The sequence below is a fragment of the Puma concolor genome, chromosome E1 (assembly GCF_028749965.1).
Source record: "Puma concolor isolate L17-30 chromosome E1, mPumCon1.1.hap2, whole genome shotgun sequence".
Lineage (NCBI taxonomy): Eukaryota > Metazoa > Chordata > Mammalia > Carnivora > Felidae > Puma > Puma concolor.
Genome location: NC_141680.1, coordinates 43,565,194 through 43,590,415, shown reverse-complemented (window position 1 = coordinate 43,590,415; position 25,222 = coordinate 43,565,194). Strand labels below are relative to the sequence as shown.

At 53.6% G+C, this 25,222-nt stretch overlaps 1 protein-coding gene across 1 annotated transcript in view; it reads left to right on the top strand.

The window, feature by feature from the left end:
• The first annotated feature begins 23,234 nt into the window (after nt 1–23,234).
• The window catches only part of MEOX1 (mesenchyme homeobox 1), a 28,184-nt gene continuing 26,196 nt past the window's right edge, over nt 23,235–25,222 (top strand). Inside the window, exon 1 of the mRNA XM_086687427.1 lies at nt 23,235–23,355. The gene's annotated coding sequence lies outside the window, so the exon portion shown is untranslated. The remainder of the gene's footprint in view (nt 23,356–25,222) is intronic.

Here is a 25,222-nt window from a genome sequence, read left to right as displayed (position 1 = left end):
TAAGTCCCTGCCATTCTCCATGAGAAGAACCCCAGCTGACTGACGGACTCATAAATAAGACAAATAAATGCTTGTTGTTTTCAGCCCCCGAGTATTGGGGTGGTTTGTTACACAGCATTATTCAGCAACAGCTGACTAAGATGGGCAGGAAACAAAAACTAAACAAGCCAGCTAGTAAATGAAATGTATGATGTCAGGTAGTGACGGGGCCAGGCATGCGTAGAAAGCTGGAGAAGGGGAAGAGAATGGCGAGTGCTACTGTAGCTGGGCAGCCAGGAAAGGCTGTTGGATAAGGGAGCAGAGAGCTGCAGGAAGTTGGGGAATGAGTCATGTGGTTACCTAGAGCGGAGAATTTCAGGCAGAGGTGATAGCAAGTGCAAAGGTCCTGAGGCAGGAACGAGCTTTGTATAGGAGCGAGCCTGTGTGGCTGGAGCAGAAGGAGCCAGCAGGGGCAGGGTGTGGGGGCTGGGAGATGGCTCAGGGGCCAGGGCCAGATCCTGTGGGCAGGACATGGAATTTTATTAACATCACCTAGTATAAGTTGTTTCTAGCTGTCTGATGAAAGAGCCTGATAATATGTGAAAAGGCAGAGTGGGGTGGGGTCACTGCTGAACCCCTCCTGGTTTGGGATCTGTAAGGACGGGACCAGTGTAAGCCACATTCCAGCCAGTGTCCAGGGCCTTTCCCAGTCCTCATTCCCCTGCTTTTCCTTGAGGTTCTCCTCGCCTTGTGTCAATGCCCTTCCCTACCCTTATTCCCCTCTCGTCTACTCCAATAGTCCCTGCCACTTTTTCTGCTCCCCATTACCCCTAACTGGACCTTCCCCGACACCCAGCCCTTAGCTTCCCACTGTTCCGAGCCAGCCCTAGCTGGGCTCTCGAGGTGGGGACAGCTCCCAGGTCTCGAGCCCCACCCTGTCTCTGGAACTCTGGGCATTCTGTCAACAGCTCCCTGCTTGGACATATCCCTGGCGTGGCCTGTGGTCCTCTCACACTGGACTCGGTTTAAATTGAGCCCATCAGCAGGTGAGGGGCCCTCCAAGGACTGTGTGAAACCTGGCAGCTTTGTAGACTCTTCCCAGAGTCCATTCAGTTCACAGGTCAGCACTGGCTGGGCCACCAGCTCCATTTTCTTAAAATGCTGATTTCAAAATGTCACTCCTCGCCTCCTACCTTGGGTGGCTGCTTTTCTCCATGGGATGAAGGAGCCCTCCCGGGCTTCTCCAGTTGGGTTTCAGCTCGCCTTTGCTCTCTGAGTAAACCTTTCCTCCAGCCTAGCTGGGTCCCCCACCGCCCTGCCCTGGCGGCAAGGTACTTTGCATCTAGGTCTTTGCCTTGCCTTGAAATTAATAGGTATCTACCGAGGGCCTACTGTGTGCAAGGCACTGTCCAGGGTGCTGAGGAGCAGAGGGACACCCAGCAGACCTCTGTCCTCACGGAATCTACAGACTCTAGAGCCCCCTAGGGTGCCTCCACTACACTCCCTGCTCTTCCCCTTCCTGCCCCTCCCTCAAGGCTGGGCCACTCAGGGCCTCGGGGACCAATGCCTCTCCCGCCATTTGGCACTTGTGCGTATCTTGCCTTGTGTCTGATTATTCTTTAAGAGGATGGTTTACTTTTTTTTTTTTTTAACTGTAGAAGTAATGCATGCTTATTGTGGAAATATGGAAAATACAGAAAAGAAAGAGAAAAACCATGCATAATCTGACTAAGAACATTTATGGCTTCTCTTTAAAAAAGGCGTTTTCAGCCACTGGCCTTCCATACCCCTTCCTAGCAGAGGAGGGCACAGCGGCCTTGACTTCTCCAGTGGGAGATGAGGCTGGCATTAGGGACCCCACAGTAGTTTGGGTGTGGGCTACGACCGAATCAAAGCTTTTTCTGGAGTGGGAAGAGTTTTCTAGGGATGGGAGAAGGGAAGAACAAGAGAATTGAGTTCTTCATGGAAAGTGGGGGTGGGGGGGGCGGGTGTCCCACGGAGAGGAGACCCAGAGTCCGGGAAGTCCAAGAGAGCAAGTTAAAATGAAGAGCAGAGCCCTGAAAAGGCCCCAGGAGGCCCCAGCTCTTTCTTCACTTATGGACTGCGTGAGCCTGAGCAAGTCTCTTGGCCTCACCGAGTTGCCATGCTTCCCCACGAGAATGGGCGTCACCGCACTTTGTAGGGAACAGCAGCCACCACAAGAACCCTTTGGAAACTGTAAAGCCCAGCACAAATGGGAGAGTGTGCTGCTCTCCTGTACAAGGCCCCGCTCTGTGTCCCACATCTGGCCTGGGTACTGAACCTCTTCGAGAACAAGGACCACATTTATTCATATTTCTCCCTTCTGCACTCTAGTGCCCAGCACTGGGCAGGGTGGCAGTACAAACACATTTATTATGCACCTACTGTATGTTAGACCCCCTGTTGGCAGGGGGCGGGGCGGGGGGTCTCACTCTTAAGGCTAAAAGGAAGCTTGGAGCTCAGACCCACCCTCTACAGGACGGGAAAAATCAAGGCTCAGGTGACTTGACCCTCCCAGCTGGTGATGGGGCTAGCACTCAGACCCCAAGGAATGAGGGAATAAATGAAGTGAAATGGGGCAGCAGTCAGCATGATCAACAGCTAATCTCTGGTGAGTCTTCACCTCGATTCTGCCCAGTGGCCACAGAGCACAGCTGTGTCTCCCGGGGCTCTTGGGAATCTCCAAGGAGCCCCCCGGGGTGCAGGGCATGGAGGGCAGACCCCAGGGCCCAGGTGTGGGGGTGTGCCGGCGGGCTGCACAGCTTCGCCACCCTGCTCCAGGAGCACCAGCCTCTCCCCAGGGCACAGGACGCCACTCCTGGCCACCCTGGACCCGTTTCTTACAGGCTGCTCCGGGATGGCAGCGTCCCAGCCCCGCTATAAATAGCGTCTCTCCTGGGCCCCAGACGGCCAGTTGGCAAACACTGTAATTTGCTGAAAAGTTTGGAATGTGTCTAAAAATGAAGAAGGCAAATGAGACCAGCCTTGAGGGGGTGTGACCGTATCCATTTCAGAGGGGGGCTGAGCCGCTCTCCTGCTCCATGCCAACATCCTTACGAAGGCATTGCAGGCAAGGCTTCGGGGAGAGGGAACGAAAGTAGTCGAGGAAGTAAATATTATGGTTTCCACCGACAGCGGCCACATCCCATATTGGCCTCACCCCTGACCTTCCTGTCTGAAGAAGGAGAGGGGCTGCCGCCTCTGGGAAGGGGCTGCGCGTTGCTTAACCCTTTCTGGGACCACGCTGGCCAAATCAAAGAGGTTGTAGTGACCATGGAAGGATGACGAGAGCCAGAAGGAAGCTGCCAAATAATTTCATCCAACTCCCCGAGTTTGCAAATGAGAAAGTGATTTGACAAAGGCCCAACAGCAAATTGCAGTAGAACCAGATTTAGGCCTAGGTCCCTGGGCTCTGAATTTGGTGCCAAGTCCTGGACCCACAGCCCCCTGTAAGGGCCACCTCTCTTGGGGACTGGGGAAGGGTCCCCGGGGTTTCCAATCACACTGAGCACTGATACCTGTCAGGTCATCTGTCAGAGCCTCACTGCGCCCCTAGAGGCTCAGCCATTGTTCTCCTCATGGCCCCAGGGATAGACTTATCCTCACCCACACACCAGAGAAAGTGGAACTCACCACTCTGTCCCCAAGCCAGGATCAGAGCTTTTCCTGACTTTCCAGTGGAACTCACTGCGTCAAAAACCACCTTTTATTGTTCTTTCCACTGTCTTCTGAGGTTTTGGCTTTTGCCTAAAGGAAGAATCAGAACATTGAAAATGGAAGTACACTGGGAATGAGGAATTCTGAGACGGATCCCCAGATCCAACAGGATCTCACGAGGCGAACTCGGGCAACTCACTTCCCGTCACAGGGCCTCAGTTTACCCATATGTGAAACCATGATAACAACAAAAGCTGCCATTTATGGAGGGAGGACATAACCATGTGCTTGGCATGTACTTGTTCTCTGCCCTCCTAGCAACCGTCCGCACAAGATAAATTCATATCCCATTTTACAGATGAAAAACATTGAGGCAGAGGACAGAACACTTGTCCAAGATCGCACTATGCTTTTAAAAGTTTGCAGCTCACTGCACCAGATGTTCTGAGGTCCCTTTCGACTCTAGTAATTCTGCCTTTGGTGGTTCCAAACACAAAAGGAACAAGTATTAGCCCAGTTAGTAGCTGTCAGCTCCAGTCTGCAGAGAGGCTTGGTTTGAGACAGAAGCAGGCAGGGAGCGGGGACAGTTCACAACCGTGGAGAGGCCTTACATCTAGAAGGAGCCAGGATGCCACGGAGTTGACCCATCAGCCAAGGTCTATCATGGAAGGCCAAGCACCTGTCTCCCTGCCAGTCCGTAGGCCATCTGGCAGGAATTATGGCTGGAAAGCGACATCTTGTGGCCGTTAGCAGAACTGTACCTAGCAGAACGCCTGGCTTCCTTTCTAGCTTGACTCAGGACAATGAGAAATGGGGGGGAATATTCTATTATAGATACTATGGACTCAGATGGTCATCTAAAGTATTTGTAGAGTTTCAAAAATACACAGGTTACAGGGCCTCATCCCTGACCTAGAGAAACAGAACCTCAAAGACAGGAAGGGAGGAATCTGTTTTTCAGGTATAGGCAGCCTGAGAATCCCAAATACAGATGGCTTTTAATGGGGGTGCCAGAGTGCTGGCATCGGCTGCGATGCCACTGACTGGTGCTTCACGTCTGTCCGAGCTACCAGAACTTCCTAGGCAACCAACAAAAGTAAATCCTTTAGGCATTATTTACAAAAGGAAATCTAGCTGCACCTTCGGTTTGATCGATGCTTTATTAGGAAATAAAGTGGCAGCTTGTAAAAAATATGTCAATATGGAAATGGAATTGGTCATTTGAGATCAATGTCAATGAAGTTTAGTCCGTGAGTGGAAGATACAGAAGTCTCGACTGGGTGTGATTTTGCCCCCAGGGGACACTTGCCTATATCTGAAGGCATTTTTTGCTTGTCAAAACATGGGCATCCCACTGACATCTAGTGAGCAGAGGTGAGGGACGCTGTTGAACATCTCACAATGCACACGGTAGCCCCCATGAGAAAGAATTATCTGGTCCAAAATGTCAGTATTGGGGCACTGGGGTGGCTCAGTCAGTTAAGCATCTGACTCTTGATCTCAGCTCAGATCTTGATCTCAGGGTTGTGAGTTCCAGCCCTGCACTGGGCTCTGTGAGGGCAAGAGACCTACTTAAAAAGACAAAACAAAACAAAACAAAACAAAACAAAACAAAACAGTGTCAGTTCTACTGAGGCTCAGCGTCTTTCTTTAGTGAGCACAAAGGGCTTCCCTGAGGGTAGGGATTCTGACTCCTTCCTCCTCCCCACCAGGACCTGGCAAGGGGCAGGCTCTCAGTATACAGTGAGCAAAAGTATTTGATGTGGACACATTTGCAAACCTCCTTAACGTGCAGACCATTCTGGGTGCATTTCTACATGACACAGGCTTCCTAAAGCTGAAAAAAATCTCATTCTCCAAGGGGCGGCGCACAAATATCACCTGGGAAATGGGGTAGAGTGGGGTGATAAGGAAAGTTCTGACCTGGGATAAAATGGGTTTAATCTCAGGTTCTCTAAGCTGTGTGACCTTGAGCAAGTTGCACAACTTCTCTGGGCCTTAGCCTTCTATAAAATAAGGCCAACACACCCCCCTCACAGGTTGTGGTGAGGGTTAAATGGCATCATTTCATAAAATCCTTAGCCCAGAGCCTGACCCCGTCAGGGCTCATTAAAGGTTAAGCTATTATTGGTGTTACTATTACATGTCTGGACTTGGTTGTGTGTGGCCACTGCCAGAGACAAGCTATCACCCACATGAGTAATAGCGCAGCATTGTTGACAAATGCGGGTCACTGATTCAGACCCTCTGCAGGAGGGACCTGGGAATATACATTTGTAATAAACTCCCAGGAGATTCTTACGGTTGGGCGCGTTTGGGCAATCTGGCTTTCGAAAGACTTTGGAATGAGGCTACCTGGGTTCCGATCCAGGCTCTGCTCCTTACTGGCTGGGTGATCTTGGGCAAGTTACTTCACCTCTCTGTGCCTCAGTTTCCCCCCGTGAGGGCCCAGCACTATTTGTAGCCACCAGTAGGATTCAGTAGTTGGCCGCTGCCCCTCCCTTCTCTAGCTCTGACTCTTGCCAATTTCCACCTTTGTCTTCCGTACAAGGCCTGTCTCCTGGTCCCAGCATTTCCTGGGATTCGTCCTTTCTCTCAGCTCCCACCGGTCCCAGGTGGGTGTATTTATCACCCCCTGGCCTCCTCACGGGCCTCCCCAGCTCTCCTCCCTGTGCCTCGGTGAGTCCTTCGGACGGCAGCAACAACAGAACCCGCACTGTGGTTTATAGCTTTCAAACCACTTTTCACCGACTTCACCTGATTCTTCCCAATTGTCCTGAAGCATCAGCACCGTGATCCCCCTTAAACCAATAAGCCCGAGTCTGAGCTTGGGGCAGTGGTGAGTGTCCCAAAACCCCAGAGCACGTTAACAGGAGCACCTGTGGCAGATTTCCCACGTGACCTGCAGCCTCTTGGCTCCTCCCTCAAGCCCTAGTTGGATCCTCACCCCACCCTTCCCTTGCTCAGGAAGCTATTCTGGCTCCCCAGGGATCAAGTCCAAGTGCATAGGCCTGGTGTCTGGGACCACCTTCCCCCTCCACCTGTATGTCCTGGCCTTTCCCCTCACCCCTCTCCGTCTATCTCATCTTCCCTGCTCGTATTCCTCTGAAGAGTATCCCCCGGACAGAAGATATAATGCGGGGGAGGAATGGAGGCGGTCCTCTGCAGGCGGTGAGGACCGGCTGTGGGTCCCCTTCATAACAGCCTCCAAACCTCCATGTCAGGCGTCACTTCTTCGGCCTCTACTAACCCCTCCTCCTCCGGGAAGCCTCCCTGCCTTGGTTGAATATCCACTGCTCAGCAGGGCAACCACAGCCTCTCTGGGCCTCCTATCTGCCCCCCACCCCACACGCACACCTCCCACATACACCTGCCATTTGCCCTTTCTGCCCAGCACCTTAATTTTTTTTGAGTTATTTCAATTTTCCCGTCTGTGAAATAAGGGAGTGGGTGGAGACAGAGTCCCACGTCCCTCCCCCCAGGCGAGTCCACGAACAGGATGGGGGTGAATGACAGAGTCCCACCTTCCTGCCACCCTACCTGCCAGGGCATTGGCAGAAATCACCGCTGGCTATTGGGACCTCAAGGGGCACTTGTCAGCACTAGAGTGACCCAAGAGCACTTTCCGGCTCTTCCTTGTGGCCAGCGGTTTCCCTGGGTAAACTGTGAATCTCCAAGCAGGTCTCTATCATGCCCCCTTTGAATCCTCCCTCAGCCCCATGGTCCCACACAGTGTGACACACACAAGCTCAGTGTCACACACAGGTAGACACCAGGGATGGTGGCTGGCTCCACTGTGTCCAATGTCGGGGGTCACGGACTAGATGTGATTCACGAGCTTGAATTGAAAGCTCTGTTCTCCAGAGACAGCTAGTTCTGGTTGCACTGGAGGCCTCCGACCTGCGTCCCCACCTGCCATGTGGGAGCTCTGTGTCTCCGAGCAAGCAGCCTCCAAGCGGTGACATAGGAGTGAAATAATCAGAGCTGCCCTGGGGTCAGGGGGGGCCAGCTGGGAGCGAGGGGCTGGGGGGGAGGGGCGGAGGAACCCGGAGCGTCACCACGTGCCACTCTCGTGCCATCCTCTCAAAGAACAGGGACAAAAGTTTTTACCCACACCTTACAGGTGAGAACCTGGAGGCAGTGCTGAAATTTACAGGCAGCTCTCCCTGCTTTTAATGCCTGAACTTGGCCCTGAGGCCAGGGGTTCTCAGCCCTGGTAACACAATAGACTTACGGTGGGGGGAGGGTGGTGGAGAGCTTTAAACACCCCAAGTCCCAGGCGGCACCCGGACCTTCTGTGGGGGGACGGGGACCCAGGCGACAGAATTTCCGAGGTCCCCAGGAGATTCTGGTTTGGAGCACAGGGAAGAACGCACACTGAGGGCTGAGATAGCATTTTGCAAACCATCCCTTCCTGTCACAGTGTCCCCCTGTAGCTTCTCACCTGCCCTGACCCTCTTCCCTCATCTGTGAACTGGGAAGGGTTGCATTTCCTCGAGTTGCTGAGTTCAAGTGCCTCCTTAATTAACATTGCTGCACTTCAGCTCCCTTTACCCTGCCCTTTTTGCCAAGGCCCTTCTCGCCTGCAAAACATACTCTATTGTTTTCCTTTTTTGTGATGTCCATGCTTTCCTCCTTGGCAGCCCCCCTACCCTTGCTAGAACATCATCCACGTGAGGGCCAAGATCTTGGTCTTTGCTTCATTTTGGTTTTTTTGCTGTATCCGGATCACCAAGCAACACGCACAGCGATTGGCACATAGTACGTACTCAATAAATATTTGTTGAACTAACGAATGAATGAATTGAATGAGTGAATGAATCACCACGCCTAGCACCACAGCAGGCCTCTAAGAAATGTTGCTATCAGAGCTAACCGTTTAAAAAGTATAGAGGGGCGCCTGACTAGTTGAGCGTTAAGTCGGTTAAGTGTCTGACTTCAACTCAGGTCATGATCTCACGGCTCGTGGGTTCGAGCCCCGCGTCGGGCTTGCTGCTATCAGCGCAGAGCGCACTAGGAATCCTCTCTCCCCGACTTGCGCTCTCTCTCCGTCTCTCTCAAAAATAAATAGGGGCACCTGGGTGGCTCAGTCGGTTAAGCGTCTGACTTCAGCTCAGGTCATGATCTCGCGGTCCGTGAGTTCGAGCCCCACGTCGGGCTCTGGGCTGATGGCTCAGAGCCTGGAAGCTGCTTCCAATTCTGTGTCTCCCTCTCTCTCTGCCCCTGCCCTGTTCATGCTCTCTCTCTGTCTCAAAAATAAATAAAACGTTTAAAAAAAATTTTTTTTAAATAAATAAATAAACATCGAAGAAGAAGACGGTGAAGGAGAAGAAAGAAAGAATGAAACGTTACTGATATCACGGCTACCGCGGTTGTACTCCGCAGCCATCAGGCCTGAACTATTCACTTCCCGAGCTGTTCAAAAACCCAAGGCCACCCAAAATCAAGCTGAATGTTCCTTTCCCCTGGAAATGCGCCTCTGTGCCCAGCTCTCCAGGGCCCCTCCATCCTGCCAGTCCCCCCTTGGTCATACAATGCCCAGGCACCAGCCGGGAGAGGCAGCAAAGTTTCAAGATATCATTTGTAATTCTTTGCAGATGAAATGTCAGAAATATTGGAAAGGCAGAGTCATAAATCTGATCCTAATATAGCATAGAGCTTATTAATGAAGAATAAATCACAGAGGGAACCCTCCCCGGAGTGCTTCGCCAGGGCCTGTGGGGAGGATGGCATATTTATGTGTGAGTGTATATTTTTTTCTAGTAAAAATTAATCTATTCTAGAGAAATCTCCTAAGCATTTATTGGATTAGGACCACATCCAAATGTAGAGAATTAAACACACACACACACACACACACACACACACACACACACACGCCCCACTGTGAGACACCACTGTGAGATTTTGGCGGGCCCCGAAATGGAATGACCGTAACCCTCCCCCCAACGCTCCTCCATTAAAAACCATGGAAGGATCTAGAGGGGCCCACCGTCACTGCACAGGTGGGGAAACCAAGGCCCCGTAAAGGGATGTCCTCACTCATGCTCACCGGATTGAAGCCAGTGTGAGACAAGAGCCCTTGGTCCTTATTCCCACCCCCAAAGATGACCACATCCGGATCCCCTAAATTCTCTGGTACGAATATGTTACCCTTGTGTGGCAAAGGAGACTTTTCCCGGGGTGATTAAATTCAGGATATTAAGATGGGAGGTTATCCTGGATGCATCCGATATAATCAAAAGCATCCTTGCAGAGGAAAGAAGGAGGCAACCGAGCAGTGACACTAGGACAGAGGCCAGAATGATAAGGCGCCACGAGCCCAGGACTTCGAGGGCCTCTAGCTGCCGGGAGAGGCAAGGGAATGGATTCTCCCCTAGAGCCTCCAGAAGGAACGCAGCCCGGCGGACGCCTGGATTTTAGGACTGCTTACCCCCAGAACCACAAGGTATTAACTCTGTGTTTGTCGCGGCAAAGGGCACCTGGCCACGTCTGCAGACAGTGCTAGAGGGGGGACGCCCTACCCCAAAGGTCACCCCACGTCATCCCTGGCGAGAGTGGCACCTCCCGTGCAGGGGTCGGGGGGCACGGGACCATTGGCTGCTGCCTGCTGCCCCTTGGTTTGTGACTCCCCCCTTTCATGCTGGGCTGCGATGGGACTCTTCTCCCATTTCCTTGGTTCTTTGCAGCTTTTCTGCAGCCTGACCCACCGCAGTCTCGGGAGAGGAAGCCACAACCCCCAAGGGTTATCACGACACCCTCAGTTCTCCTACTTCTTCCCAAGGCCCCCTCTTATCTCTGAGAAACTGCAGAAACAGTGACCTTGTCCAAGGGCACTTCCCCACCCCACCCCCATCCTTTTCTCAACCACCATCCCCGCAACCCCTCGTGATCTCGGGAGCCAGAGAGTGGGACCAGTCATCCTCAGTTGAGCTTTGGGGGTCTGGATTCCTCAGGGACGGACATGTGAGTGTCCAGGGGGAGCGCCTGGGGAACGACCCAAATGGAGGGGAGGAGGGAAGGTGGAAACTTGTGAAAAAGAGGCCAGCAGTGGCTGTGGCATAGTCATTCTGGAAGTCTGGCAGGTGGCCTGCCTACCCTGGCTGGCAGCTCATTAAAGTGCATATGCCTGGACGCCCCTCTTACTCCAGAAATGCCTTGCCAGACTGGAGACTGAGGGGGGCCCGGGAACGTGCAGCTTGACACGCTCCCCGGGTGCATCTCACTCCACAGATATCGTGGAGCAGACAGTGCCCTGGAGTCAGCACCCTCCTGGCTGGGCCGAGCCCTCCTAGTGTGGGGAAGTTATTCAACACCCCCAATCCCCAGAGTCTCTCCCATAAAGCAGGGGCTTTGATGTGCACGGGCCGGGAATTGTAAGGATTAACGCAAATACTTTAAGCACAGAGGCAGAGGCTCTGTCCCCCGGGTCCCATCGTGTTGGAGCCCAGAAGACCGAATGTCTGACCCCCTGAGGGCCTGGAAGTGCCAGAGAATGAAGGCCCCCATCCCACCCCACAGGCTCACCTAGTGACAGAGGGGAGCGGGTGTATAAATACCCCAGCTCCTTCAGCCCTCAGGCGGGATAACTCTGGGCCATGGCTCCCACACTGGCTCCCCGAGCCCCCTTGCAAGATGAAGCCCTAATGAGTTACCCACGGGGACAGGAAGCCTCATACAACGCCTTCTTCGTAAGACGTCTTCTCTGCCCTGCCCCACTTCCCGCCCTCCTCCCGGAGTTTACTGTGAGCGCCTCTCGGATAAACAGCTCGCCCTTAAATCCTGGTCTCGGGTAGGCTTCTGGGAGACCCCCCCCCAAGCTAAGACAAGCCTTCACACAGGGTCTGACAGCCAGAAAGTGAGTCCTCTTTGGTTCTCGGGCTGGAGACCAGGTTGGCCCAGACCAGGAAGTCACCACAGGGCCTTGGCTAGTGCCGCCGCCTGGAGGGGAGTGTGCGCTCACTGCTGGCCAGGGATCAGCAAGGCCGGGCCCCCACCTGACCGGAAGATGGCCATCATGGGCCCGGGGAAGCCAACTGGCCCTTTCCTCTCCCACATACCCAGTCCCTGCTAGCGAGGTGGGCAGAGCTGTGTCCCAGCTCAAATAAGCCCATCTTGCCCTCACCCTGAGTCCCTCTGCCTGAAATCACCCCGACTGTTACCATCTCTCACCCCGTCTCCCCTCCCTACTTCCTCCAATAAAGCAAACACTCCTTAGAGACACCTCGCCTCTAAATCTTGGAAGTGCCACACCAAGCCCCAGCTGCCTGGGCCCTCAGCCACATGAATTCAAACCCCCAGGGGCACTGAAGTCACCTCCCAGAGAAATCCCTATGATTTCATCTTCTATTTAATCTTTATTTCGCCTCATACTTTTGAGAACTTCAAATAATTTCTCATTTGTAGTAACTAGGAAGCCATAAATCGCCCCTTTATGTCTGAGGAAAATCAATTGTTATTTGACATTTTACCTTAATATTCCCGACTTCCTTCAACTGTAATAAAGCCTCCATCTGCCTTTTATTTTACAGGCAATTAGTAAGTCACCTTTTAAAAATTTCTCCACATTTTCTATCAAATGAATGGCAGGATCGAAAGAGGAGAGCTGTTTTATGGGATTGAACTCACTGAGGAGAAGGGGTTTATCTGTAGCCTTCGAGGTACCAACACTCATTAATGGGTTTTATTGATTCGGGGGCTTTTTAACCCTGAGCAATATTACAGGTGTCACCTGCCTGCCGCACTCAGGAGGGGGCGGGGAAGTGGGCGGGGCAGGGAGAAGCCAGCTCAGTTCTGAGCTCTGGGCCCAAAGCTGGAAAAGTAGACTTCCAGCCCTTTGAAATGTGATCAACCCCGCTCTCAGACGTAAATCACAGTGCAGATACCCTCTCTTTTCCTAGAGAGAAAGGGTTTTTGTTGGTGGTGGTGATTTGGTTCGGTTTTTCTCAAATTACCCAGGGGAATGTGACACTGTTGCCCTCCCCCCACGAGATCAAAAGAAAGAGGCTTGTTTTGGGGGTCCAAGGACCTCCACGTGGTTCCTTGGTCTGTCCCTTTGAGCCCTGTGACCTTGGGCAGGTCAATGAAGGAACCTCTGAGGTTAATCTTCCCTAGCTGCAAGGCGGGGAGAAGAATGTCCTCCCTGCCCCCCTCACAGGGCTGCCCCGGTCTGCCCACCAGACCCCGTTTGTGAGAAATGCTTGGAAGAAACTGTAGAGGGAACTCACAGGAACTATGGCCACAAGCAGGAATCCCAGTCCACAGACTCCTTCCTTGCTATTCTAGAGCTATCCTAATCTGTTCCACTCCACAAGGTTGGCGGGAACTTTGGTCCCAGCCTTTCCCCAGCAGATGCTCCAGACCCTCCCGCAGGCTTCCCTCCGGCTCCACAGCGCCCCTTCCTGCAGGCCACCGTCTGGCCCAGAAGCCCGGGAGGCCTTTCTTGGGCCAGACAGCCGGCCAGAAGCTTTACAGCTGCCAGCCAGAGAGGAGAGTCCAGTACCTGAGGACAGTCCAGAGTGAGCGCAGATAAGGCAAGAGCCTTACCCTAGTTATGCAGTGAAACAAGTCCAGGAGATGTTCTCGGTGGGTTCGCGGCAGGTGGCAGAGTTACGCGGTGTGCAGTCGAAAATTCTTCCAACGTTGCCACACGTTTGAACTTTTTAGTTAAAATACCGGCGTGGGGGGAAAAGGCCGGGGCAAATCTCGCACGTGGGGGCCTGCCGGTGATGGCAGCAAGGAACTGGCATGAGCAGAGGAGGAGGAAGGCAAGGGGCCTTCCGCATCTAGAGGAACCTGCTTGCAGGAACGGCTGCATTGTTTGCGGGCCCAAGCGCAAAATGAAGATGCAGGGTTCCTTCTTCGTTATTGAGAATATCAAGATGGTGGGGCACCTGGGTGGCTCGGTCGGTTAAGCATCTGACTCTTGATTTCGGCTCAGGTGGTGGTCTCACAGTTCGTGAGTTCGAGCCCCGCATCCGGCTCCTCGATGACCGTGCAGAGCCTGCTTGGGATTCTCTCTCTCTCCCTCCCTCCGGCCCCTCCCCTGCTCTGTCCCTCTCAAAAATAGATAAAAAACTTAAAAACAAAACAATATCAAGATGGCAACAGCAGAGCACTAAAACTAAGTGTGAGGCCCTTCTAAGACCGGGCCTCGTATGCCTGCACACGTCCCCACCCATGAAGCCAGCCCTGTTTGCTTGGATGAGAGGTCTATTTTGACTAGCTCCTTCCCACCCATCTCTTTATGTCTGATCTTAACAATACTCTGAGCCTAGCATCCGATGCAAGTGAACAAGTGGGTAGATTGGGGCCTTTTCTGGTAACAGTAAGAGTAATTAATGCTCCTGTAGCCTTCCCCACGTGCCAGGCAACGTTGTACTAAGTCATTTAATCCTCCCAATGACCCTATGACATAGGACTATTACTACTCCCAGTGGGGTGCCAGTGAATATCGTCACAAGGTGTGGCAGCGCAGCAGAGGCAAGGACTCCAGGTCTAAACTCATTAATATGGGATTGGATCACCACTGATTTTTTTTTTTTTTTTAAACAATGATTTCTGTTTCCTGGGCGTCTTCCTCTCTCAAGGCAGCTGCCTTGGGGACACCACTGACACCTAGTGGCCATCGGTGAAATTGCAGACCTAGTGTCCAGGAGGTGTCAGGCAGGAGCTTCCCCCCACCTGGCCAGGACCAGGAAAGAGGAGCTATATCCCCATCCCAATAATCCATTTTCCCCTGATCCCAAATCTCTCAGTCTGAAATTGCCCCTAACTTCTCTAACTCCATCTCCCTTTCTTAGCTCCTCAAACACAAAGCAAACTCAGCCATTTCTATCCTTCAGCGTCACCTTGCCTCTAAATCTTGAAGCCACCATATCAAAGGATCCTAAATGCCATCACGGAAAAAAGCGGGAGATTAGCTGTACTTGGGTGAATTAGGAAGACCTCTTCCCCCCTCTCCTCCCCCACCCCCCTCCGGGGAGGAGGTCCTTGCGGACAGGCAGGAATTGGCCAGGGAGACAATAGAGGGAGGACACACAGGAAGAGGGGACAGAATTTGAGCCAGGCTTTGCAAAAAAAACAAAAGGGGGGGGGGACACACGGCACATTTTGTACCGGGATGCTCTCTAGGATTGTTATTTCATTCCATCCTCATAAACAACCTTGCCAGGGCGCTTTTTCTGCTCATGCTCCAATACGAAGAAATTAAGATTTGGGAAGATAGGCTTACCTACCCAAAGTGATCAGATAACTGAAGTGGCAAGGCCAGCTTGTCTCATGTGAGTTGTGGAGGATTTGAGCTGGTACAGATGAGGAAGACTTCTAGATCACCCAGGGAAAAAAATAATCAATGTGCAGGATGGCTCGCAAGTGCCCTTCGAATCCTCGGCACGGAAAGCCTGCCGGGTCCTCAGAGGCGCCGCCAGGATGGATAAGGGTCCCCCCGGGAAGGAGCTGGCACTGGCCGGGCTGCACTTCCACACGGGACAGAGAGGGCTGCAGCAACTGAGATTTACGATGGCCATGGCCTTCGTGACTTAATGGTCAGGAGTTGAGCTATTTTATCTCATCATACATTCTGCCTAGAAATAGCTGCAAACCTTCATTTCAGGATGGCTCTCAGTCATGAGAGGGTGACCTGTGTATCTCCTAAATCACGTTAATCATCAGGGCAGCAGGCTTGAGCTTCCTTCCCTCTGCAGTGTCTTTCCCCGTAAGCCAGCCATTTTCTTCTCTGAAGGAAAGGCTCTCCGGGCCAGTTCTCCCGGGAACGCACAGGAGGGGCAGGAAGGCCACTCGTACGGCCCAACTTGGGACCATCTGCCCACCCCAACAGAGCTGGGCAAATGGTGAAGGCGAGCAAATTGGCCTGGCCTCTCCCCACGCTCTCTGAGGATTAACATAAACACCCTCCCTCTCTCTCTCACCACCTCCCTCCTCTCTTCTCCCCCTCTCCTCCCTCCTCACTCTCTCAGCCTCACCCAGCTGCCCCCTCCCCCCATCACCCTCTAGCCCTCCCCTGCGGTGGGACTGCTTTTGGAGCAGTTCAGATGAAGGCGTGACCCTTCCTCCCAGGGGGCTCAGTGCTTGAGTAAGACCCTCCAGAAGAGCCATGTATAAGAGGGTTCCCTGTGTTCCCCAGAGCCCTCGTCCCAAGTACAAGTGTGGGAACTCCTCTCCAGACCTGCAGCCTGCTTTAGGGCTCCAGGGGTCCGGGTACTGGGCGGAGCTAGAGCAAACTTCCCATCCTGGGTGCAGACTGGACAGTCCAATGCAGGGTCCTGGGCACAGACCGTGGGACGGTCTCAGCTGTGGGCGTTGGCTGGTGATGACTCTGGCAAAAGTGTCCTCATTGGCTCTCCTCACCATCAGCTCACTAGCCCTTCCTGACACAGGAAGGGGCCTCACGAACCACCTCCCCACAACTGTCTCTAAGCCCAGCATCTCACCAGCAACCCCTCGCTTACTCATCCTCCCTTTATTCTCCCCCAGGGTTCCCACCCCACACCCTCTCGGCCCTCTACAGAACAAGCTCCTTCACTTTTCTTTCTCGGTATGTCGATGGCCCAGCAAAAGCCAAATCCAAATCATTAGCAAAAGACAGTTGCCCTTCCCTGAAAGCTGGGAGGGCTGGTCTTCAAACCCTCCCTGGGAGGTGAGCTGCATTTGTATCTGATCCTGTTGGAGTCATACCCTCCCCACCCCCTCCACCCCCAGAATAGGCAGTAAATAAAAGGAAGAAAACAAGAACAGGCCAGTGTCCATAATAAAACAGAGGACGGCTCCCTACAGCCCCCAGAGGGCCCACCGCCTCAGGAAGTATCAGTAACACACCAGCTGCCTTATATCAACATTTGCTTATTTTACCTTTATAAGGAGGCTTCTGGAACCTCCTCTCTTTCACAGCCAACACGTGAGATGGACATTATTAGTAATCGCTACCGTTAAAAATCACCTACTGTGCTTTCCATGTGTTCTATGTAATCCTCATGTTGCCCTTGAAAGGTGAAACTGTTATTCCCACTTCACGGGTAGGACTCTGAGAGGTCAATTCGCTTGCCCAAGGTCATGCAGCTAAAATGGAGAAAGGATCCGGGTGGGTCCTCACTTCCGGGATGCAGGGGCTTCTGGTGTTTGCCCACAGACCGAGGCACGGCAGGGCTGTAGTTCCGGGCTTGGCCGACAGAGGGCGATGAGGGGGGGGCGCTGTGGGCAGTCCGCCCCTTGGCCTTGATTTTCAGCGCCCAGAGCCCCGATCGCTGGGCCCGCGGCTCCTCTCTCGGAGTCTGCGGGCAGGTGGGGGCCAAACACTGCCAGGGCGTTTCTCTGGCATCCAGAAACTGAAAGTGCCCTGGACAGCGCCGCAGGCACCCCCTGGGCGTACTCAGGCCAGCTGCAGCACACCTGACGTGCCTCCCAGGTTCTGGTCCCGGTTGGCGATGGAAAGGCCGAGGATTTCTCCGTGCTTCTGTCGAAATCGCAGGATCAGCGTGCCCCAGACCCCTGAGTCCCTGAAGGCAGTGTGTGTGGAGAAAAGGAGGGGTCATCCTTTGCCGTTTCAGAAAACCCAAGGGAAGGGGCACCTCTACCCTCTAGAAGTCTGCCTGGAGGGACCGGGTGCCAAAAGGCTGACCAGCCTGCAGACCCCCCTCCCCCGCGCGGTCTCTGATCCAAAACTAAGAAATGTCCCAGCTGACCAATATGGGTGAAGAAATTAAATGCAAGTATATGCAGCTTCTTTGGAAAATAAGAATATCAAGTCACAGGGTCCGTGGGAGTTGAGGTTGGTGGTCAGTAGAGGTGATGAGCCCTTCCAGCTCCCCCAGCCCTGCCAGTCTTTCGTCCCAGCTGTCTTCTCTCTTCCCTGAGGAGGAATTGTCATGAGTCTCCTCAGCCTGGGTGTTCTGTTCCCTCCCCACTGCTTAAGCCATCACAGCTTATTACTGGGAACAGGGCTTTGTTCTAAGAAGAACAAAATGGGGCCGGAGGGTGAGGTCGCTCAGATCTGGCCTCCACTGGAGGAAAATCAGAATGCTTGGGACGCGCCAGGGAGGGGCCCCCAGGCACTGACTTCCACCAGCCTCCCCGGGGGCAGCTGAGGGACTGACAGTGCAAACTCTTCTCCAGTGCAGGGACAGATGACCCAGGCCTCTTCCAGCCGCGTGGGCAGAAGTGGGGAACTAGAGGGGCTTGATGCAGCCTGGGACCCCGAAGCAGTCACCAGAATGCCCTCCTTTGGCAGAAGAAAGATGCAGATCCCTGGTCACCCCAAGTGCCCACCGCCCCCCCTCCCCCCCACCCCCGACCCTGGGACAGCCTCTGCAGGGGCCGCCCAGGGGCTTCACAGCTTCATGGGAGCTGCCTGGGGAATCTTGCTCAGGGAAACAGCGGCAGCTTGGCTGTTACGACCTTTCACCTTGACCTTTCGTGTGGCCCGACCCCTCCGAGGTGAGAGTGAGCACAGAAGCACGAGGATGAAGGTCTCTGTCAGAGGAGAAAAGGCTTTTAAACAGCCCTCTGGGATTTGTGCAGCTCATTCGGCTTCCTCTTCCAGCCCCAGTCAGCAAGGCTCACGGGAGTTAGGGGCTCCCAGGGTGTTGCTGGGATCTCCCAGGTCACTGGGTCAAGCCCGGAGTCCCTGCCTGGGATTCTCTCTCTCTCTTTCTCTATCTCAAAATAAAGAAATAAACTGGAAAGAAAGAAAGAAAGAAAGAAAGAAAGAAAGAAAGAAAGAGAAAGAAAGAAAGGAGGGAGGGAGGGAGACAGTGAAAAAAGAAAAACAAGACGTGTCAGAGGCCAGAGCAGCCCGAGCTGCTCCACTGAGAATCTTCCATTTCACGTGGGGGGTGAGGAGAGTTGACTCTGCCCTCTGGCCCCTCCTTCTGCCCAGGATTTGATTGCTCTGCAAGTTCAGGGTCCTGTTCAGTGATTCTGTTCAGGGCAGGCTGGGCTGGGCTGGTCCAAATACAGGCGCTCCCCCCACCCTTGACTGTATACGAGACCCCCGGACCCAGAGAACCTGGCAGTGGTAATTCAAGGAGCTTTCTGCCAACCCAGGGGCATTCCAGTGCCAAATCCTAGAGACCTGTCGAACCCCATAGTTGCTTCCCCAGGGAGCAGGAAGAGAGGGCGAGTGCTCCCAGCCCCCTTCAGAGCCTTCTGTCTGAGCCCCTTGCAGCCCCACTGTCTTCCATGCCCCCACCTGCAACAGCTCACCTCAGGCCATTTCTCTCCCTGATTCTCCACCGGCCCTCCTGCCTCGCTTCCCCTGCCCCCTGCAAGCCCTGCCTCCCCTAGCCCACCGCCCAGCGCCCTTGTACAAACACTCCCCTCCCATCCCCTGCCCCCTACAACCTCAGCCCCTTCCGTTGCCCTCTGGACTCCTTATCCACATTCTCCATTCTGCACTCTGGTTCTCGGGGACCCTGAACCTTCCCTTCCGGTTTTTTCCTGTTTTCCACTGCCGATTAGGCTCCCCCGTGCGCATTCTTGCTTTGTTCTTTCCCATCCCTCCTGACGCACACCCCTACTGATGGGTGTCTTGGGGTGATGGTGGGATTTGGAGCCCACGGCCAAGAAAGAATCCTTGCAGATGTCTTTGGTGCAAAAAAGGTGATTTTATTAAAGCAAGGGGAAAAGAATCGAGGGCAGAAAGGGCTGCACTGGGGTTGTGAGGCGTGGCTGTTTATATACCCTCAGGTTGGGTGGGGTTAGGAAGAGCTTAAGTCTCTAAGGAATTTTAGAAGCAAAGTCTCCAGGACCTTGAGGGGCTAGCTGTGTTAGGGAAATGCCATTTGTTACCGTTTAGTAAAACCTCAGTCATGAGACCCTTCAGACGTATATCAGAGCGCCATAAGCTTGGAGTAGGATTGCCAGCATATATCTTGGGAGAGTTGAGAGGAAGTTTCCGAAGGATTTTTTTTAATGTTTATTTATTTTTGAGAGAGAGAGAGAGACCGAGCATGAGTGAGGGAGGGGCAGACAGAGAGAGGGAAACACAGAATCCAAAACAGGCTCCAGGCTCGGAGCTCGTCAGCACGGAGCCCAGCTCGGGGCTGTTACTCAGGAACGGCGAGATCATGACCTGACCCGAAGTCAGACGCCCAACCCACAGAGCCACCCGGGTGCCCCTCCAAAGGAGTTTTTATATGTTACAGTAGATTACAGGATCCTAGGGGGTCAGGATGATGTTAAGCCAAGATTCCCTTTGGCCCGCAGCAAAGTGTCATCTTTGAGGCAGCTGAGCTCCTAGAGGGAGGTCACGCTGCCTGTTTCAAGGACTTGCCAGCGGGCTATAAGCAGTAAGAAAATCTAATTTTTCATTTGCCTTAGTCTCCTGCGTCACCGTAGCAAACACTTAAACCTCTTTCCTTTGTTCTTGGCTAGCCAGGATTGTCCGAGGGATATCACACACATCCCACCTGGGGAGGGGGGTTGTGTACCAGCTTGTACTTTGGTGTCAGCTTGCGTTATGCTCCCTCGTCACTACCACCTAGGTAGAGCTCACATATTTTCCTCCCTCCTCTGGGCCTCCGGAGTCCCACCCCTCCTTCCCCTCCCTGCTCCAGCCCCACCCTCTCTGGATCTTCCCAGGCCAGCCCTGTCCAGGGAAAGCAGCTGTTTGAGCCTTTCAGACTCTGAGTTGAGTTGGACCCTGCTGGCCCTCAGCAGCATGATGGTCATTATCAACTTGCTAGCATGGAAACGTTCTTGGCAATACGACTAGATTTTTCCAGCGTGGAGATCTGATCACGCCACTCCCATCCTGATGGCCCTCCAGGAGCTCCTTACGGCCCAGGCCCTGTCTGCCCTTTTCCCCATCCCCACCTCCACACGCCATGAGGCCACAGCATGCCTCATTCATTGCATGCCTGCCATGAGGGAGGCTCCCAGTCAGCGGCTGTGGAATCAAGGATTGAGGCATCAAACTGTCTTCATTGCCTGGGGGCTCGTTGGCCAAGCCAACCCCGTGCCCAGCGAAGACCAGGACTTCTTCCAGTCCAAGGGTCTGCCCTTGCCACTATCACCGCGAGATCTGATGGGAAGGAACATGTGGCCACCCGTCGTGGTCTACCTAAGAAAGCAGAGATTACCACCCCCCCCCCCCCCAAGCTCCTTTGGTCACATTGCAGCATTTTACAACAGAAAAATGCATCATTGTGTTTAATTCTCAAACCCGGTCCTTGAATTTAGTGGGGCAGGAATTCCTTTTTCCGTATTAGAGACGCCCACTTACGGTAGGTCCTGTTGCAGGTGATTTCTTGGGCCTACGTGGGCGCGAACAAAGGCAAATGCAGGCACTGATAACATCTGCCTTCCAGCTGTGCCACTGAGTCTCACTGGCAGGGGACAGCACAGGACTGGCGTGAGGACAGCCAGTCCAGTCCACTGGCTTTCACTTGCCTTCCATTTAAAATTCAGAAAATAGAAGTTGGGGCAGACGGAAGTCTGGGGCTGTCTTGGAGGAGAGTGGTTCAGTAACCTGCAGCTCTCTCCCCGCCTTCCGTGACTTCATGCAGCTGTGAGGCCACAGGAGTCACAGAAGCTTGACACCTCCCATCCCTCCCTCACCATTCTAGGGTCAAGCAGGTCCTGACACTCTGGAAGGGTGGACCCCAGGTCTTTGTAGAATGCACTGCCATTCTGCTTCTGACCACCAGATGGCACCCCGGGGCCCATTGTTCTGTTCTAGTGCAAAAATGTCCCAGCCTGAAACCTTGGGACGAGTTTTTCTTCTGTCATCCTCTCAGTGTAGGTGAAAGCACCCCCAGAGGCCGTAAGGCAAGACCCTTTGACCAGGGTGTGAGAAGCTTTGAAGGTCCAAGAACGGGGACATTGACGGCGGACACCAAGTGTGGGGAGCTGCGACGCGGGTTAAGCGGCCAGGGGAGGGGAATACTGTTTGTTGCTCCTGGAAAATGTGACGGCACGTTGGGCGCCCCAACTAAGCCGAGGCTGAGGACATGCGTGGGTGTGTGCATGCATGGGTGTGGCTGAGGGTGTGAGAAACCAGAGAGCCCATGCACAGCAGAGTTTCAGAGCTCATCTCTGTGCCCCACCATCTGAGCGTTGGGACTGATAAAACGATACCTCGCCGCGCCTGGTGAAGGCAAACGTTCGCTTGCGTAGAGAGAGAAGGATGTGGGGACACTTCTGTCCTGGGGTGCCTCCTAGCACGTCTAGCTGTGCGTGCATGTGGTTGGGAGTCCGTTGATCGGGCACTTGTGGCTGTGCCTGCCCCAGCTTTGGTATTCCCGCCCAGATGACGTGGGCACTGCCATTAAGGTAAGTACCTGTAGTAGCATCTCTGAGAGCATCTGTCATGGACGTACCTGTGGGTGCTGGCGCCCTGAGCCTCTCTGTGTTTGACTTTGTGTGACACGTGGCCCAAATATCTGGGCTCTGTGTAGGGCCTCACAGGGCTCAGGCAGGAGGGGTGCACATATGTTCACACGTTTATGTGTGTGGTGTACCCCTTGTGACCCGCTTCTCCCGGGGCTCAGGCAGAGCTAGCTTGCTCTGTTTCCTCGGACATTTTACTTCTCCGTGACACAGAGTCCTGCCAGGCTGCTGCTCTCCTTGGTGAACATTGCACCTGCCTTTCTCCTCGGCCAAGCATGCCTTAGGGGAGATTGTTTATTTCTTCAATTAAAAGAAGAAAGGCCCTGGGAGGCTGTGCACTCGAAATTACCACATTTTAAAATGCTCTGACATTCATGAAACCATAAACCTCGTAGTGGGTTCGCCTCCTCTCCGGACTCGAGCAGCTCCTCTCCCGACACTGGGGAGCTCTGACCTCTGCTTCTCTGTGGCCAGAGAGCTCCCTGGCGTCCGTGTGTGCGGCTGTCGCCAGGTTAATCTTTCAGTTCTCCTAAGTCTCTTCGGCCTCAGTGTGGTGTTCAGGAAAGTCTAAGAAGCAGAAAACCCAGATTCTAGCAGGCTTCCCTGGCTGCGTGAGCTTGGACGAGGGCCCTAACCTCTCTGGGTCTCAGACTCCTCCATGGTAAGATACAGCTACTACCTACTTGGATCTGAAGCTCCTTCCTGCCCTGATGCTGTGAGATCTGAGGCCATTTGTTAAGTAGAAGCTTGTCCAGTGAGTACAGAACGGGGCCTTAGCCCCATTTCACAGGAGAAGAAGGGGAATGTCGTTGCCGCCACACGGCCCTGGAACAAAGACGGGGAGAGCGGAGCCGCGTGGAACACAGACATGTGCTCTCGGCCCTTGTACTGCAGTCTTCTCGAACAGCCCCAAACAGCCAGGGGGGATTGATGAGAGCTTGTCTCCCAGGCCTACGCAGTAATTATTGGTGTTCATAATGATGCCCGGAGGTATTACATTCCGTCAGAATCATCAAAGAAAGATTAAACCGTGCCTAGTATAATTGCTCTTTGAAATACCTCCTACTCTCTTGCTTGGAAAATTGATAACCTATGGATTTTCAATTAACTTTAAGTTACGAAGAATATTCAGTTTACCCAACTACCCCATCCATTTTCTGTCCCTGGTAGGAGGAGTTTGTTATCTGTCTCGGGCTGTATCCCCCAAGGACGACAAAGTTTGGGGGTGGAAAATCGTAGATCTGTAATTGGAGGCCCTGGATCCGACCCTTCCGAAGACTAACTCGGTTTCCATACCTGTGACAAATGGAATTAATGCCAGTCCCGCTCCCCCAGGGTCATTGCCAGGATCAGGTAGGTCATGGGTGCGTTTGTCAATGGCATGTCTGGACACATGAGAGATGTTCAGAAAGCACTTGAAAACTGCTCCGTAAGACTGAGGGCTTGGCAGCGAAACTTTGAGCTTGAGCAAAGATCACTGGATAGGTTTCCACGGTTTTCCCAACAGCAACCTGTGCAGCCTTTGGGGGACCCACTAGGCCTCCTGGACCTCAGCTTTATCATCTGTAGAATGGGGAGCCGGCAGACTTGGGGAAGACCGGAGATTGGGAATCAGTAGTTCGAGAAACACATCATGCCCAGAGGCCTGTCTTAATTGACCAGTAGTGTTTTAAATTCATTCGCAACATTTAAAAATGGAGAGATTGCCTGTGCAAACCTAGCGTCATGGCTCTTTGTTTAAATGGTAAACACGGGGCAACGTTCTTGCAAGGCAAAATGGTCAGTGCCAAGTAGCTGTTGAGGCCCTTCTATTTCTTACTGCACCCCTTTCTCTCCCCCCCCACCTCGGCTGGCTTCCCCGGCTTGTGTTTTCTTGCCTGGCCCCAAGTGGGTTCGTGACCCCGAGACTGCGTGAACTGCAAGGCTTTGGGCCTTGACCCATCCCACCTGCCCCAGGGATGCTGGCCTTCATCCCAGGGAAGGGAAATCCATCAGGGACCGACCCAGAACCACCTTCCCACCTGGACCCTGGCCGGGGAGAGACACATTCCTTGAGCAACTTCCAGCCCATGCAGAGCAAAGCGCTGCGGAGAGGACCCCCCCTCCCCACGCACACAGCCCTCGCAGCCAGAGCCAGTAACTCACAGCTGTGGTTACCCGCGCGCTGATTTCTGTTTTAAAAAATACTGCTGGATAAACAGTGAGGGAAACCCGAGCTGTTCCCACACCACATAAATCCCCAGTTTGCTGTCCTATCTGGTTAGCTGGTTTCCCCCCCAATAACAGCACTGCTGCCTTCGCAAGCAAGGGCTGGAAAAGTGCGTCCCGGGAAGCGCGGGCCGCTCTGGAGTCTCCCGGGCTGGCGCCCTGCCCTGCGCAGAGGCCGCCCTCCTTCTCTCTTTCAGCACTTCCTGCCCAGGGGCGCTCACCTTCGTCCTCACTCCCTCCACCTGGATGCCCTTCCTCCACCCTTCTGCTTTGTCTCACTCAAAAGGCCTCCAAGGGAGACCCTTCCCGGGGGGGGGCCCTGGGCTCCTCCAGCAACTAGATGGCCACAGTCAAAGGCAGACCTACCCGACTGCCTCGCCTCCCCCTGCAGTGCTCCCTGTAGAGCTCCTTCCAGGGCCCTCTGTCAAAGAGCAAATATCTTGGCTCAGAAGGTGCGGCCAGAGCCTTCTCCAGCCCAAAGATGGGTCTGGCCTTAGGGGAGGATTGCCAGATTTGGGTGGGGTGGAGAAGGGGCGTGGGAAGGACGCCCAGTTAAATTTGAATTTCACATAAGCAGCAACTAATTTTTAGCCTAAGGATGTCCCCAGGGTTGCAGGGAACATACTTAACTGGGCGCCCTGTATTCTATGTAACTGTTCTACCTTAACGCCTTTTTCTTTTAAAACTTTTTTTTTAAATGTTTATTTTTGAGAGAGACAGAGACAGAGACAGAGACAGAGTGAGTGGAGGAAGGGCTGAGAGAGAGGGAGACACAATCCAAAGCAGGCTCCAGGCTCTGAGATATTAGCACAGAGCCCGATGCGGGGCTTGAACTCACGGACCCGTGAGATCATGACCTGAGCTGAAGTCGGACGCCTAACCGACTGAGCCACTCGGGCGCCCCAACACCCTTTTTCTGAGGAAGGACAGCTTCTGATAGGGAAGAAGAGGCAGGGTTATGGGAGCTAGTGTCCCCCGCAGCTCCAGGTGGCCAGGTGACTAGTGCTGGCCA